The 16259-nt window shown below is 36.7% G+C and overlaps 1 long non-coding RNA gene across 1 annotated transcript; it reads right to left on the bottom strand.

The window, feature by feature from the left end:
• Nucleotides 1-503: 503 nt before the first annotated feature.
• On the bottom strand, nucleotides 504-2316 carry LOC127128928 (uncharacterized). Its single transcript, XR_007806088.1, has 3 exons — nucleotides 1982-2316; nucleotides 819-1301; nucleotides 504-722 (listed from the first exon to the last, which is right to left on the bottom strand). It is a non-coding gene; the product is annotated as an uncharacterized LOC127128928 (long non-coding RNA).
• Between the last annotated feature and the right edge of the window lie 13943 nt (nucleotides 2317-16259).

The raw sequence follows: 16259 nt of genomic DNA, 5'->3' as shown, positions 1-16259 counted from the left end.
ATACATTTTCCTTCATTCCTCTACCCAAATCCCTTTATTTAGTTGTTTGATCTTGGTTTATACAAGTCTGCTTGTGATCTTTAAGTTAAGGATGCATTGCATTGATCATCTCTAGTCCATAGTTCCTTCATGTTTGTCCATGTGTCCACTAATCTTTCACTTCATTCCCATTCATTTTACCCCCATGTCATCTTTGGTTCATTCAAATCATGTTATTCATTCACCTTTTTGCCCATTTAAGTTGTTAGATCGTTAGGTCATACACTTGGTTCATTGGATTTCCATTCAATCAAGTTCATTTGGTTCATTGGATGTCCATATAATTCATTTCCATACAAGTCATTTTGTTCCATTAGTCCATGCTTCCATCCATTTCAAGCCCATACAATTCAAGTCATCTTCATTTCAATTCAATCCATACAGCACATCATTTCAAATTCAATCAATTTCATTCAAATTCAATACCATTCACTCAATATCATTTCCATTCACTAAAGGCTTATTTCATTACAAAAGTCCATACATGTATTTAAAATTACAAGTTTGACCAAAAATTACAACATTTGACTTTTTGGTTAACTAGTTGACCAAAGTCAACTCACCCCTTTTACCATCCTAAACCCTAATCTCTTGTTCTATTGTTCCATAATCCATTAAAGTTTTGTGTTTCTATGAACGAGTCACTTTTCAAGCCTTGTCCAACCATAGGTCATGTGTGCATCCTACAAGGGAAGGCCATAACACATTAACCATGTCAATACAATATCAAAGCAACAAAGCATTCTTGTTGATTTATTCAAGCAATAACATACACTTACCATCATCATAAGCATTTCAAGCCAACAATTCAAATCTCACGTACCAAACCAACCATTATGCAACATGACTATGCCTAGCACATTTCCATTCATCATGCCAAGCATAACAAGTTCACCATATGCCTGCATCAATATAACAACATATCATTTCAGTCAATCTTAATACATAACATGACCAAAAACATTAACATTCCACCAACCTATACAAACATTGCCAAACCTTCAAATGGGCCAAGTCAAGACCATGATGCATATCCACCATAAGCACCAATGTACATCCAAGGATCCTACAATACAAATGCACAAACCAAGACATTGCCAAACCATCAAGACCTAACAAAAACCAGACCTGCAACAAGTGAGAAACAATATGGCATTTCACATGATCTGCTGTACACAACAACCTACAGTGCACAAATTGCAAACAACAACATAGCATACACTCACCCTGCAAAACAACCTTGTAGCAAACCATGCCCTGACCTGCATCAAATATGCAAAACAAAACCATGTTACACACCACACAAGAACCTGCAGAAACAAGGATCATGTAAGCCAAAAACTTCAAACTGCAACCTGCAAATCAATGCATATAACCTACATAAGTCCAAACCCTGCAATGCATCAAAATATGCATCACATTCACATATCATGAAGCAACCATAAGATAAAACATCAAACCATTGCAAATCCTGCAACATACACGACTTACATCAATGCCAAGCAAGATAACCAAGGAAACATCAAACACACATTGCATATCCTCACATCAATTCAAACATTCAGCAAACCACAAACACTTAATTCACTTATTCAATATTTACTATAGTAAAAAACTAAGAGGGTAAAAGCATCAAAACATAATATTTATAACATTGCATAACATACAAATGATACAATTAAGGTACATAGCACAGTTTCAGTTTTAAAAACAAACAAACACGAAACTGAGCAAACCAGTTCTACAACACAAAAGTCCATTAACCCTCTCCCTTTAAAAAATTCGTGAACCCTCTTTTGTTCCTTTATAAAAGGTGCACTTCAGAACCAAAAAGAGGTATAGGGAATCATATCGAGATTAATAGAAATACAAGGAAAAAATCTCATTCATTCGCAGATTAGAAGAAGAAGTGAGGTACGAGAGAGGAAAGACAGAACCTTACCTATTCCATTGCTTTTCTGGTCATCTTTTCCGACGAAGGTAGAACCCAAACTCCTTAGTTACCTATGTGTGAGTTACCACTGTGTTGTGTAGCTATCAGTGAATCAAATCCCTCAAGTTTGGGGCTTTGATTCCCTCTCTATGTCATTTAATTTCTGTTCCTGTTTCTAGGGTTCATCCACGCATGCCTTCGATTCATCATCCTGTGTAGAAACTAGGTTAATTGAGTTTGTTTTTCATACTCAGGAGAGGGAGAGGAATATTTTAAGTTGTTTATTTTGGTGGTTAGATCTCCTCCGCCACTGGCGATGAGCTCTGATGCGGCAGAGCGGGAAAGGTTCAAATATTCGAAACTTGGAGGGGGGGAGTTCAGACTTCCCCTTTTCTTCATCTCGTTTTGGGCCTGGTTGCTTGGGCCTCCCTTTTTTTTTTCTATTTCACCATGAATATCATACATCACCCTCCTTTTTTGGCCCATTTATTTTCTATTCTTTATTTTTTATATATATGCACGCGCCCAAATAATCATCAGCTAAGCAAGCTTGGCCTGTGGTTGGCCATTTGGCTTGCAACCCCAGGGTTAGGGGTTCGAATCCAGGCGCCCCTACATTTCCATTTTCCTTCTTTTTATGTTTTCTTTGTTTGTTTTCATTCTTTTTATTTATTTATTTCTTCTTCTAATTACTTATTTTTACTCAATTTCTTTTCTCTTATTTATTCTTTTAATCAAACATTTTTTTGTTAAATACATTTCATCAATACTCTTTATTATTATTATTATTATTATTATTATTATTATTATTGTCATTTTTGTATGGACCATTTTGCCCTCATAGTTGGTTTTGGTTAATGACAAACTCTTGAAAGTTGGTAATTGATCCTAGGGTTGATTAAATCTGCAATACTTCAAATACGTTGATGAACAATCAAGGGATCATTCCTGACACTTTGAGTTATTGATAGGTTTCCCTTAGCTGATCATGTTTGAACCACTTAATATTTAGATGAGACCTTTAGTCACTTGAGTTTTGCTTTCTGATTTTATTTATGTTGCATTATTTCCATTGATCATTAACCACTAACTATTTGGATCTGGATATTTAACTTGTATCTTATCTGACTTTTAACTTGTAATTACTTAGGTGATACAATCTTCCATTCTTCAAATCATTGATACAATCGTCCAAAGAGCCAACTGTCAACATTGCTGGAATATGGGGAGTAACTCGTAGCGGCAGGATATTTTCACCAGTACCTCCTATGAATGACAATGGTGGAACTTCAAGCCAATATAAAGGTGTTGCAGTGAGAATCGAATATCAAGCTATTGTATTAACTTGAATCACAAAACATTAAATGTTTACCACCGAACTTTGATTTATCCAAGGGAAAGGGAAATATCGAATAAAACCCTAATTGTGCAATGTAAAAACAATGCGAAGAGATCTAAAGTTCGGGGATTGGTTATACTAAGGGAAGATATTAGCATCCGTATCTATAATATCCTATAGGAACCTTTTGAAAGCATTTGTGTTATGTTATTGTTTGTTTTCTATTGTTTGGAAATGTTTTATTGGGAAGGACCTAAAGGTTTTATTAAGTTTGCTCGCCAAAGCTTTGCGGTCATGTGCCTACGTATCCTTATAAAGATGGAATCAGAGCAACCATAGTTCACCTAACTAATGGTGAAAGAACACTTGGTAGTGATCAAGGTTTCAAAGGGGGAAGTAAGTGTTCATAACAAACATACTTACAAGAGTTACAAACTCTTACTTAAATCTAAGTTGAAAGTGAGAATGACTCTAACAAGGTCAAAGGGGAACTAGGGATTGCTAAAGTACCTATGACATTAAGTCAATAAAGAGGTATTTCCATTGGATTTGGGAAAAAATATAAACAAAAGATAAGCAAAATGAAGAAGATGTTCAAGCATGACATCAACAACTACAAGCACATGATAAAGAAGATGTTCAAGCATGACATCAACAAAGATAAACAAATGGTAAAGAAGATGTTCAAGAATGACATAAACAAGGACAAATAAGGATGAAGAAGATGTTCAAACATGACATCCACAAAGATAAGCAAATGAAGAAGATGTTCAAGCATGACATCAACAAATATAAGGACATGATAAAGAAGATGTTCAAGCATGACATCAACAAAGATAAATAAATGAAGAAGATGTTCATACATGCCATCAACAAGGACAAACAAGGATGAATAATATGTTCAAACATGACATCCACAAATATAAGCAAATGAAGAAGATGTTCAAGCATGACATCAATAAATATAAGCACATGATAAAGAAGATGTTCAAGCATGACATCAACAAAGATAAACAAATGAAGAATATGTTCATACATGACATCAACAAAGATATGGAAGCATGATCTTAATAATATCAAGCATGGTATGTAAACACATATGTACAACATGTGAACATGAATAAAGGTACAACAACATCAATCAAAGATGTATAAAGTTAACATGAATATGAATGACATGGATATATCATCATGAAGAAACAAAGATGAATGACATAACAATTCATGAACATGTATATGTATGTCATAATAAGTACGAATGAACATGTATATGCATGAAGTAAGACATAACATCAACTTAATCATGAAAACAAGTTAATGTATTCAATACATGCATTCTAAGGTTCAATATGATCACAATCAAAGGTTCAACATCATACAAAAAGTTTGAACATGTAAGCATACAAGTCATACAAAGACATGTTATTACAAGTTTAAAGCATTTGTAAACACATAAACAAATACAAACACAAGGGAACACATGCACACAAGGGTTCAACAAGACATGAAAGAATGACATGTAAATCATGGATCAATGGAAAAATAAACACACAAAAGTTCATGGCATAGTAACAAAAGTTCAAAGGACATAAACATGTAAACATACATTAAAGTAAGTCAAAATTAGGTCAAAACCAAGAGACACATATTAACAACATCAAACAAAGTTCATATATGATGCACAACATTCATACAAGTCATGATGATCAAGAACAATTAAAGTATCAACCAAAGAAGGTCATTTGAAACTCTAAAAAAATTCTAAAAAGGTACCAACTTTAGATAAGTATAAGTATGTGAAAAATACATTAATTCTGGAATTTCTTTTCACCATAAAAAAATAGACAAAATTATGAACACATAGAAAAAAGAGTGGCTCAAAAAGGCTTAGGGATCATCAATTTATGAGTCTTTGAAGTTATGAAAAATAACAAAAATAAATAGGCAAAAAAAAAGCAATGGATAAAAATGGATCTAGGGCAAGGGGGATTCAAACCCCAAACCCCTTGCACATACAAAGCCTTAAGACACACACTTTAACCGCTGGGGCGATGATACATCCATTAATTTATTTACAAACATTAATATATATAATAAAACGATTCCAAAAATTAGAAAATGACACCAACTCATCATCTTCTTCCTCGTGTTCTTGCATGTTTCATTCAATTTCTTTTGAATTTTTTTCTCAAACTTCCAACAACCATAACTCTCTCAATTTTCCATGAAATTAAAAACTGTAAAAACCTAAATTTATTTATTTTTTGCAAGGAATCTAATGGTATCATTATCTCATCCTAAAACTCAATGTACAAAGCGTTCCAAGGTAAAAACCAAAACTGCACCTTTAATTTCCAAACAATAAAATCTCAATGCATGAGCATAGTATAATGCATACAGTAGCAAACATACAACAAACACACTATGTACTGCATTTTTACTTCAATAAATATTCAAGAATGATGCATACACAAGATTTTTCAAGTGTAAGTGCACTTACCTATTGGAGAAAGTCCAAAAGAGAGAGATTCTACCAGCCTTGTTGATCCTTGAGGATAGTGTTTGAACAATGAGAATGGCCAGAAACAACTTGTATCATCTCACACAAATTTTCTTGCAAAGTGAAGAAGTGAAATGGTGAATGATAAAATAGAGGATAGAGAACTTGTTCAAGTGATTAAACAAGCTATAAATGGTGTGTAGAGATGATTTGTGGTGTTTGTTTGGAAGATACACGTGGGGAATAAGTTTGGTTAGAGAACTTGCAAAAATAATGTGTTTTTGCAAATTCTAATGGAATGGGAGTTTGATGAAGTGTTGACGGGTTATTGTTGTATATTTTGAAGCTTAAGGGATCCCTTAATTTATAGGGAAAAAGTAAGCATTGGAACTGGTTAGAAACAAAACTTATGAAGTTATAGTTTTGGTTGAGAATAAATGAGAAGTTTGCATGAATTGTGGAGTTTCAAGGAGTTTGTCATGTTTCCCTAGCCTCTATAAGGTTGCTTCTGATCACTTAAGATTAATTGTGATCTTTAGGGACAAGTTTCAAGGGTGAAAGAGAGAGTTGTTGGCATAAAGCTTGCTTTATCAAAGTAGTAATGTGACATTTTGCAAATTCATCCATAAATGGTATAATGCAATGGACAAAACCTCAATTCCTTGTGTAATGCACTTAGGATTCATATAAGCATATGATTATGGAGAGATTTATACACAAGAAGACCTACAATCAAGAGATTTTCACATTTGAAATGGTTTCCCTCCAAGAATTCATCATGAACATGACTTGAAATTCAAGTTTGGAACCCTAACTTCCCATTTTCGAAACTCATAGCTCATGCATGGGAAAAAATGCACTTTTACTTTTTGAAAAGCCCCATACATGCTCTACAACTTTCATGTTTTGAGTTTTTTCTGAATCAAAGTGGATCATGACGAAAACTGGCTGTAAAGTTTATCACTTTTTAGGGATCAAAGCTGACTTGAAATTTTTTTAAGTGTTTCAACTTGAGACACCAACTTTATAGCCTCATAACTCCAAATCCTTGCACTTTTAAGGAATAAAACCTATAGTACAAAGTTGAAGTATGGAACAAGAGATTTCGTGTGTGCCTTAGAGCAAAGAAAATAGCTGCTTGGATTGGAAGTTATGGCTTGAGAAAGTAGTCCACTTGAACATGAAATTTGGATACTTAGTGAAATTTTCAATGTCTTCAAGATTGCCCTTTTTGCAAGTAACCTCATTTCTCTTGATTTTTATTGATAAAAATCATAAATTAAACATATAATTATGAAATTTAACTTGAGAAGTTCATATTTGATCATAAATCTCAAAAGTCAAAGGTTTGACTTTGCAGTGCATTGGTTGTTTATCAGATGAATTTGAATTTCTTGATCTTCAATGAATTCAAACTCTTGAGACAATTGAACATCATGGATGGTCTCTAAGTATGTACTTGATTATGTTGAGTCATGTCTAAAGTCTGTAGATAATGTCTTGATCAAAATTCTCAGATGAAATTGAATGTTACTGAGAAACCCTAATTAGTGAACCAAATGAAGGTGAAGCTTGATGCACTTGTGATTAGGCCACAATACACTTATTTTTTGATGGATAGATATATATTTAGTGTATAAGAACTTGATTTATTTATGATCAATCCAAAACTTTGACTGATCAATCCTTTGAGCTCTTTGAGGGAAACCCTAATTCACAAATGAAACAAACCGGGCATATCTTGATCTTGAGGTTAGCTATGCATGAATGATGTCTAGGATGAAAATGATTATGAAATCTAGGGGTAAATTTTTAGGTGTGACAAAAGGGAAGCAAGTTGAAAACAATAAACAAGGGCGGGATTCTACTCAAAGAGCAACTCCGATTAGTGAGGTAGAAGAATTCATGCACATCATCAAGAAGAGTGATTATAAAGTGGCTGAACAACTCAACCAAACACCCTCCAAGATCTCGATGTTGTCCTTGTTGATGTGCTCCAAAGCTCATAGGGACGCACTGGTAAAATTCTTAAGAGCAGCTCAAGTTCCTCAAGAGATTTCAGTTTTCCAATTTGAAGGAGTTGTGAACAACATTGCCTCCAGTATTAGCTTGGGTTTTAATGACATTGAGTGCGTGGATACAATCTTGTCAAGGGTTTTGGTGGATACAAGTTCATCTTTGAACGTTCTACCAAAGAGTTCTTTATCGAAGCTGACCATCAAGGGATTGCTAATGAAGCATAGTGAACTGATAGTGGGAGCTTTTGATGGCTCTAGAAGGACAATCATTGGAGAAGTAGACCTCCCAATTAATATTGGAGCACATACGTTTTTCATCACTTTATATGTCATGGACATCTACCCAGCTTACAACTGTCTTCTAGGACGACCCTGGATTCATTCGGCTGAAGCAGTCACTTCGACTCTCCACCAAAGGCTTAAGTTTTTAATCAACAACAAGCTAGTGGTGGTGGAAGGTTAGGAAGACATTATGGTGAGTCATCTATATTTATTATGATATGTTGAGGTTGGAGGAGAAATTCATGAGACTCTCTTTCAAGCCTTTGAAATGGTAAGTGTGGTGATGGTTCCTCCTGCAAAAGAAGCCAAGAATGTTGAATTTCCCATGGTCCAATGGAAGGATGCAAAGACAATGATCGAGGTTGGACACCCTGAAGGTTAGGGTAGATTTCTTGAGTTTCCTGTGAACAAGGATCATTCTGGTTTGGGATACCATTCCCAACAATCAAATATGAAGAAACCAATGACAAAAGCTACAGAGGGAGAGGTGCTCCCATTGCAAGACATTTTCACCAGTGTCGAACACCTTGTTGATTGTCAGGTCAGTGTGGTGGAAGAAGAGGAAGAAAATATTGTTGACATAGTAGGACTTGTGTATCAGAAGATTGAAGGCCAAAATCTTACAAATGGGACCTTCATGATAGTGCCCGAAGTAACAATGATGGAAGAGTAATTTCCTTTTGTTTTTTGCTTTGAAAAAAAAGAACCATGCTCTGCTCAAGGCATGGGGAACCACTTGTAGGGCTACTATAAGTTTTCAAATTAGTTTAATTAATGAAATAATCATTTTGCATTTAAATTGTGTTCCTTGTTTTTCATTATGTTTATTTTTATTTTTACAAAAAAATGGCAATATTTTCTTGTTCCTTTTCCAAATTTTCATCATTTTTTCCTCCACTCTCATAAAAATAAAAGCATGAATCGTTAATCATGCAAATTCTCCTCATTTTCCATCGATAACGATATTGTTATGGTCCCTTATGACTTTGGAATTCCAGTCTATCACGTTGACGAAGGTTGTGAAGAAGATTGTGAACTCCCCAAGGAGTTAGCCCGACTACTATGGCAGGAACCGAAGGTCATCCAACCACACCAGGAATCGATAGAAGTTATCAACCTTGGAACTGAAGAGGATGCAAAAGAAGTCAGAACATGAGTCTCCCTAGAAGATGGTGTGAAGGAAAAACTAATCAAGCTTTTACAAGAATATATGGATGTGTTTGCTTGGTCTTACCAAGCAATTCCCAGACTTGACATGAATATTATGGTACACCGACTACCCCTCAAGGAAGATTGTCCTTCGGTGAAGAAAAATCTAAGAAGGACTCGACCCGACATCACGATTAAAATCAAAGAGGAGGTTCAAAAGCAGCTTGACGCAGGCTTTTTGGCAGTAGAAAACTATCCCCAATGGATTGCAAACATTGTGTCGGTACCCAAGAAGGATGGAAAAGTGTGAATGTGCATTGACTATAGAGATTTGAATAGAGCTAGCCCAAAGGACGATTTCCCACTACCTCACATTGACGTGCTAGTGGACAATACGACTTAGTTATCCATATTCTCTTTCATGGATGGCTTCTCCGGCTACAACCAGATTAAAATGGCCCCAAACGACATGGAAATACTACCTTCATCATCCCGTGGCGAACCTTTTTCTATAAGGTGATGCTTTTCGGTCTAAAGAATGTTGGTGCAATATATCAACATGCAATGGTAACGCTCTTTCATGACATGACTCATAAAGAGATTAAAGTCTATGTTGACAATATGATTGCAAAATCCCTAACCGAAGAGGAACATCTAGTTAATATGGAAAAAAATTTTGCATGGCTAAGGAAGTTCAAATTGAGGTTAAATCCAAACAAATTCACTTTTGGGGTAAGATCCGGCAAATTGCTAGGATTCATTGTTAGCCAGCGAGGAATTGAAGTCGATATAGAAAAAGTTAAAGCCATACAATTTATGCCAACACCAAAAATAGAGAAGGAGGTCCGTGGATTCCTAGGGAGATTGAATTACATCGCCAGATTTATATCTCACCTCAAAGAATACTTACAAGAACCTCCAATCTTACAAGAAGCTGCTCCACAAAGATCAGGTGGTCATAGGGAATAATAATTGCCAAAAACTCATTTGAAAAGATCAAAGAATACTTACAAGAACCTCCAATCTTAATGCCTCTTGTGCCAGGAAAACCTCTTCTCATGTATCTGACAGCTCTCGAGGGGTCAATGGGATGTGATCTCGATCAACACGATGAAACAAGTAGAAAAGAACACAACATCTACTACCTGAGCAAGAAGTTTACCAATTACGAACAAAGGTATTCAATGCTTGAAAAGAAATGTTGCGCACTTGCTTGGGATGCTAAACGCTTGAGAAAATACATGTTGACACACATAATTGTTTTAATCTCCAAGATGGATCATGTCAAGTACATATTTGAAAAGCCTTCTCTCACGGGGAGAGTCGCCCATTGGCAGATGGCCCTAACTGAGTATGACATCAAACATGTCACATAAAAAGCTGTCAAAGGAAGTGTCTTGTTTGACTATCTTGCCCATAAACCTTTGGAAGATTACCAGTTGATGCGCTTTGACTTCCTTGATGAGGATATTATGTTTATCAGGGATTACAACATTCCCGACCCCTAGGAAAGACCAGAACTAGGGCCACGTTAGACACTTATGTTCGATAGTGCTTCTAACACTCAAGGCAATGGAATTGGGGATGTTATCACATCCCCAACTGGTTTTCATCTACCCTTCACTACGAGGCTATGCTTCGGTTGCACTAACAATATAGTGGAGTATGAGGCGTGCATCTTCGGCATTGAAGCAGCTGTCGATCTAAGGATCAAAATCCTTGAATTCTATGCGGATTCGGCCTTGGTAATCAACCAAGTTAAAGGAGATTAGGAGGCTCATAATCACAAACTAATCTCGTACAAAGAGCATGTCTTGAAACTAATCCCATACTTTGATGAGATCACATTCCATCACATCCCTCAGGAGGAGAATTAGCTGGTTGATGCCTTAGCTACTCTGTCATCCATGTTTAAGGTTAAGTGGAAAAATGAAGTACCATCTATCCGCATTAACTACCTGGATGAACCAACATATTGTTTGGCAACCGAAGAAGAAACAAACGGCCATCCTTGGTTTTAGGATATTATGAGGTACTTAGAGAGTTAGGAATACCTAGAAAATGCATCCATCACAGACAAAAAGTATCTTCGAAAGCTCTCAGTCGAGTTGGTAAAGTTCTTTTTGAATGCAGGGGTATTATACAAGAGAAATTATGACTCGGTCTTGCTCAGATGCATGGACAGACACACATCAAAACTAGATTATAATGGAAATTCATGAAAGCTCCTTTGGGACACATGCCAGTGGACATACTATGGTAAAAAGATCCTAGGGTTGGCTATTACTGGGTGACTATGGAAGTTGATTGTTATCACCTTATGCATCATAAATGCTAGATTTATGCCGACAAGATACACATGCCACCAATTCCACTAAATATCTTGACATCACCTTGGCCTTTCTCCATGTGGGGCATTGACGTGATTGGACGCATCAGGCCGACTACCTCAAATGAACACCATTTCATATTGGTAGCTATTGACTATTTCACCAAATGGGTGGAAGCAGTCTCATACGCGAACGTCACCAAGAAAGTGGTGGCTCGTTTCTTGAAGAAAGAGATCATATGTCGTTATGGGGCCCAAACAAAATCATTACTGATAATGGTTCCAACCTCAATAACAAATGATGAAAGAATTATGCAAGAACTTCAAGATCGAGCACCATAATTCATTGGTGTATCGTCCAAAGATGAATGGTGCTGTTGAGGCAGCCAATACAAACATCAAGAAGATCGTCCAAAAAATGGTTGAGACCTACAAATATTGGCATGAGATGCTCCCATTTGCTTTTCATGGCTACCGTACTTCAATACGTACTTCCACTAGGGAAACTCTATTCTCTCTCGTATATGGCATGAATGTAGTTCTTCCTGTTGAAGTAGAGATCCCCTCCCTGAGGATATTGACCGATGTTAACCTTGATGAAACTGAATGGATACAAGCAAGGCTTGATCAGCTAAATCTCATTGATGAAAAGCGCTTGGCAGCCATCTGCCACTTCCAGTTATACCAGAAGCATTTCAAGAGGGCATTCGACAAGAAGGTTTTACCTCAGAGTCTCAAGGCAGGAGACTGGATGTTAAGAAAGATTCTGCTGATTCATATCGATCCAAGGGGTAAATGGACGCCTAACTACAAAGGACCTTACATTGTGAGGAAGGTTTTATCTAGAGGATCCTTGATACTCTCAACTATGGATGGTGAAGATCTTCCATCCCTTATGAACGCAGACGCAGTCAAAAAATACTACGCTTAAGAAAAAAAGCGATAAGTTGAAAACTCCAAGGGGCAACTTAGGCAAAAAAAAAGGAATCCTAGTAGGCTAAAAACCCGAAAGAGAGGTCTAAGCAAAAATTAGGGATTTATAAAGCGAGAGGTTGTAGTATGCAAAGAATCTCTAAGTCAATCATTACAATTCCGAATGGAGAATCAATCCAATCAATTTCTTCAGAAGCAAGATTCGAGGACCTTCGAAGATATATGGATTATAGTATAAATTAGAACTCAGTGGGAATCCGAGATTTTCTCATTGCCATTATTGTTTTTCCATTTTCTTTTTCGCAATCACCTCTTTTAGGAATTACTTCCTCATGTAATTTACCCATTTACAAGTTTATCTTTTATCAATGAAATCTTTTTCATCAAATATGCTCAATACTTTTATTTTTCCTGCTTTGTTTGTAAAATGTGAATTTCTTTTAATAAATATTGCATTGAAAATTTTGGGGATAATAATAAAAGTTTCGAAGAGGAAACAAGAGATTACTTTCCTTTCAAAGTATCTAAAGATAACCACAGTTCCAATGAACTTAGTATACTAAGACACCATAAAGCCACAAAGTAATTTGGACTTGGCCAGATCAAGGAATCCTCATCAGCATGATCAACAACCAGTTATAAATGGACCAAAAGCTGTCAGAATGTCAGAAGATCCAGATTATGATGTTGGGAAGTCATATTTCCACTATCCCCAAACAGACTTAAAGCCTAACCATGTTTGAAACCCCTACGAATCCCATTCCTTATTGGCACCCCCAACAAATCTGAACCATAAAGCCCAACTTACTTGGCATAATCCATAGACCATGCATTTGAATATTCCCAACAGTCGAACATACATCAGCATTTTGCGTACATAACATTGCATCATAGTATACTCTTTAAAATGAGGCACACACGCTTAGCCTAAGCCGCATTTAAATCTTAATCAAAAGCAGTTTCTTATAAACATCCTCAACAGATACACCTGGTAGGATCCCATAAGATCACAACCTTCCCAGTCATTACTAGGGATTTGTCATTGTTAGAATTCAGGTATTCCCAACCGTTGTTAGGAATCAATGCTGAACTTAAACTTTCCCAACCGTTGCTAGGAATCTTCGCTGAACTTAAACCTTCCTAGTTGTTGCTAGGGACCGTCATCATTAAAATTCAGGTATTCCCAGCCGTTTCTAGGAGTCTTCGCTGAACTTAAACCTTCCGAGTCGTTGCTAGGGACCTTCATCATTAGAATTCATGTATTCCCATCCGTTGCTAGGAATCGTCGCTAAACTCAAACCTTCCCAACCGTTTCTAGGGACCGCCATCATTAGAATTCAGGTATTCCCTATCATTTCTAGGAATCGTCACTGAACTTAGACCTTCCCAACCATTACTAGGGATGGTCATCATTAGGATTCAGGTATTCTTAGTTGTTGCTAGGAATCGTCGTTGAACTTAAACCTTCTCAACTGTTGCAAGGTACGTTCACCATAATTTTAACTTTCCCAACTGTTGTTAGGGATTATCCTTGAGTTTAACCTTCCCAGCGGTTGCTAGGGATTTTCATAATCAAATTTCAAACCGTCCTAGCCGTTACTAGGGATTTTCATCATCTTTTGCATAAGAAACTTATCCCCAGCGAAGTCATTTTCCCCCCTCGCCTTTCTCATTGACCTTCTGTCATTGGGCTTTTCCCATTAATTTGTGCACATAAGACCTTGATCCCCAACCAATTGGTTTTTTCCTTTTAAAATTTCAATAAGTCTATCCTGCATGGATGTATCAAGTACCAGTACTTAGGGGTGGCAAAACGGGCTCGGCCCGCTGGGCATGCCCGTTTTTCCCGCACTTTTGTGCGGGGCGGGCCAAGGATTTAGGCCCTCACCCTCAAATGTGTCCGCCCCGCCCCGCCTCGTTTTTTTCGCGGGCTTTTTCGAGCACGTGTATTTACATAATTTTTTGCATTTTTAGGCTTAAAGAGTGCAGTGCCCGCGGCTTTCCCCTCCCCGCCCCGCCCTCACTTTTTTGCGGGGCGGGTCTAAGTTTTAGGCCCGCATCCTCAACTATGACCTCCCCGCCCCATTTTTTACGGGCTTTTGCGGGGCGGGCCTAAACGGGGCGGGCATGCCCGTTTGCCACCCCTACCAGTACTAGCAAATCCCATCATTTGAAGAGATACTTATGTTGCACATAATTTCATATCATTTTGTACCATTGCATCCTTTTTCATACAGTTGGCCCTTGTTTCCCTCATAGAATACCATATTCAATCGTCAACCAATGACTTCATATCAAAGTTATTTGCCATCCGATAAACACTTCCTCACAAATGCCCATCAATTCACCTTCATCCCCAGTAGGGAAAATTTATGGATATCTTTGTATTTAATCCTCTCCTACCTCGAATGCGTGAAAGTCGTTGTTGTCCATACATTCAGGTCCGAGAATATTAAATATGGGCAGTTGTCATACCCAAAATTTACCCTACCTCTTCTAAAACTTTTGTGGCACTAAGGCATAAGCATACATTCATCATCTCATCATCTCATCTGCAGTTACATTCATAACAAGAGAGCATGCTACATAGACTCAAGCCATGGTGTTCATATATGAGGATCACCAAAATCTCTTGATCATGTTAGGGTATGCCCAAACTATCATAAACCCTAATTTTCATCTTCAAACACTCTTTGGCCTTGTGAAGCTTTTCTTATTACTTTTTGCCTATGCCCTAAAACCCTAGTTGGGCCCCCTTTGCTTCTATGATTTGATTTGTTAACGAAAACCTATTTCATGAAGTTTGTGCTTGGTCATTTCATCACACATTTTCCTTCATTCCTCTACCCAAATCCCTTTGTTTAGTTTTTTGATCTTGGTCTATACAAGTTTGCTTATGATCTTTAAGTTAAAGATGCATTGCATTGGTCATTTTTAGTCCATAGTTCCTTCATGTTTGTCCATGTGTTCACTAATCATTCACTTAGTTCCCATTCATTTTACCCCCCCCCCCCTATGTCATCTTTGGTTCATTCAAATCATGTTATTTATTTACCTTCTAGCTCATTCAAGTTGTTAGATGGTTAGGTCATACATTTGGTTCATTGGATTTCCATTCAATCAAGTTCATTTGGTTCATTGGATGTCCATATAATTCATATCAATACAAGTCATTTCATTCCATTAGTCCATGCTTTCATTCATTTCAAACCCATGTAATTCAAGTCATCTTCATTTCAATTCAACCCATACAATACATCATTTCAAATTCAATATCATTCATTCAATACCATTTCCATCCACCAAATGCTTATTTCATTACAAAAGTCCATACATGTATTCAAAATTATAAGTTTGACAAAAAATTACAACAGTTGACTTTTTGGTCAACTAGTTGAGCAAAGTCAACTCACCCCCTTTTACCATCCTAAACCCTAATCTCTTATTCTAATCTTCCATAATCCATAAAATTTCCATGTTTCTTTGGTTTGTGGCATTCACTAGTTTCTTCACGTACAAGTCACTTTTTCAAGCCTTGTCCAACCATATGTTATTAGTGCATCATGTAAGGCAAGGCCATAACACATTAACCATGTTAATACAATACCAAAGCAACCAAGCATTCATGTTGACTTGTTCAAGCAATAACATACTGATCAGAAAAATAGCAAGTGTACTATTTTTCCTATTATAGTAATAACAGGTAAATTCCCCGAATGTCGATCTCAAGGACTGCA

The sequence above is a fragment of the Lathyrus oleraceus genome, chromosome 3 (assembly GCF_024323335.1).
Source record: "Lathyrus oleraceus cultivar Zhongwan6 chromosome 3, CAAS_Psat_ZW6_1.0, whole genome shotgun sequence".
NCBI classification, from domain to species: Eukaryota; Viridiplantae; Streptophyta; class Magnoliopsida; order Fabales; family Fabaceae; genus Lathyrus; species Lathyrus oleraceus.
This window is presented reverse-complemented; position numbering and strand designations above follow the sequence as displayed.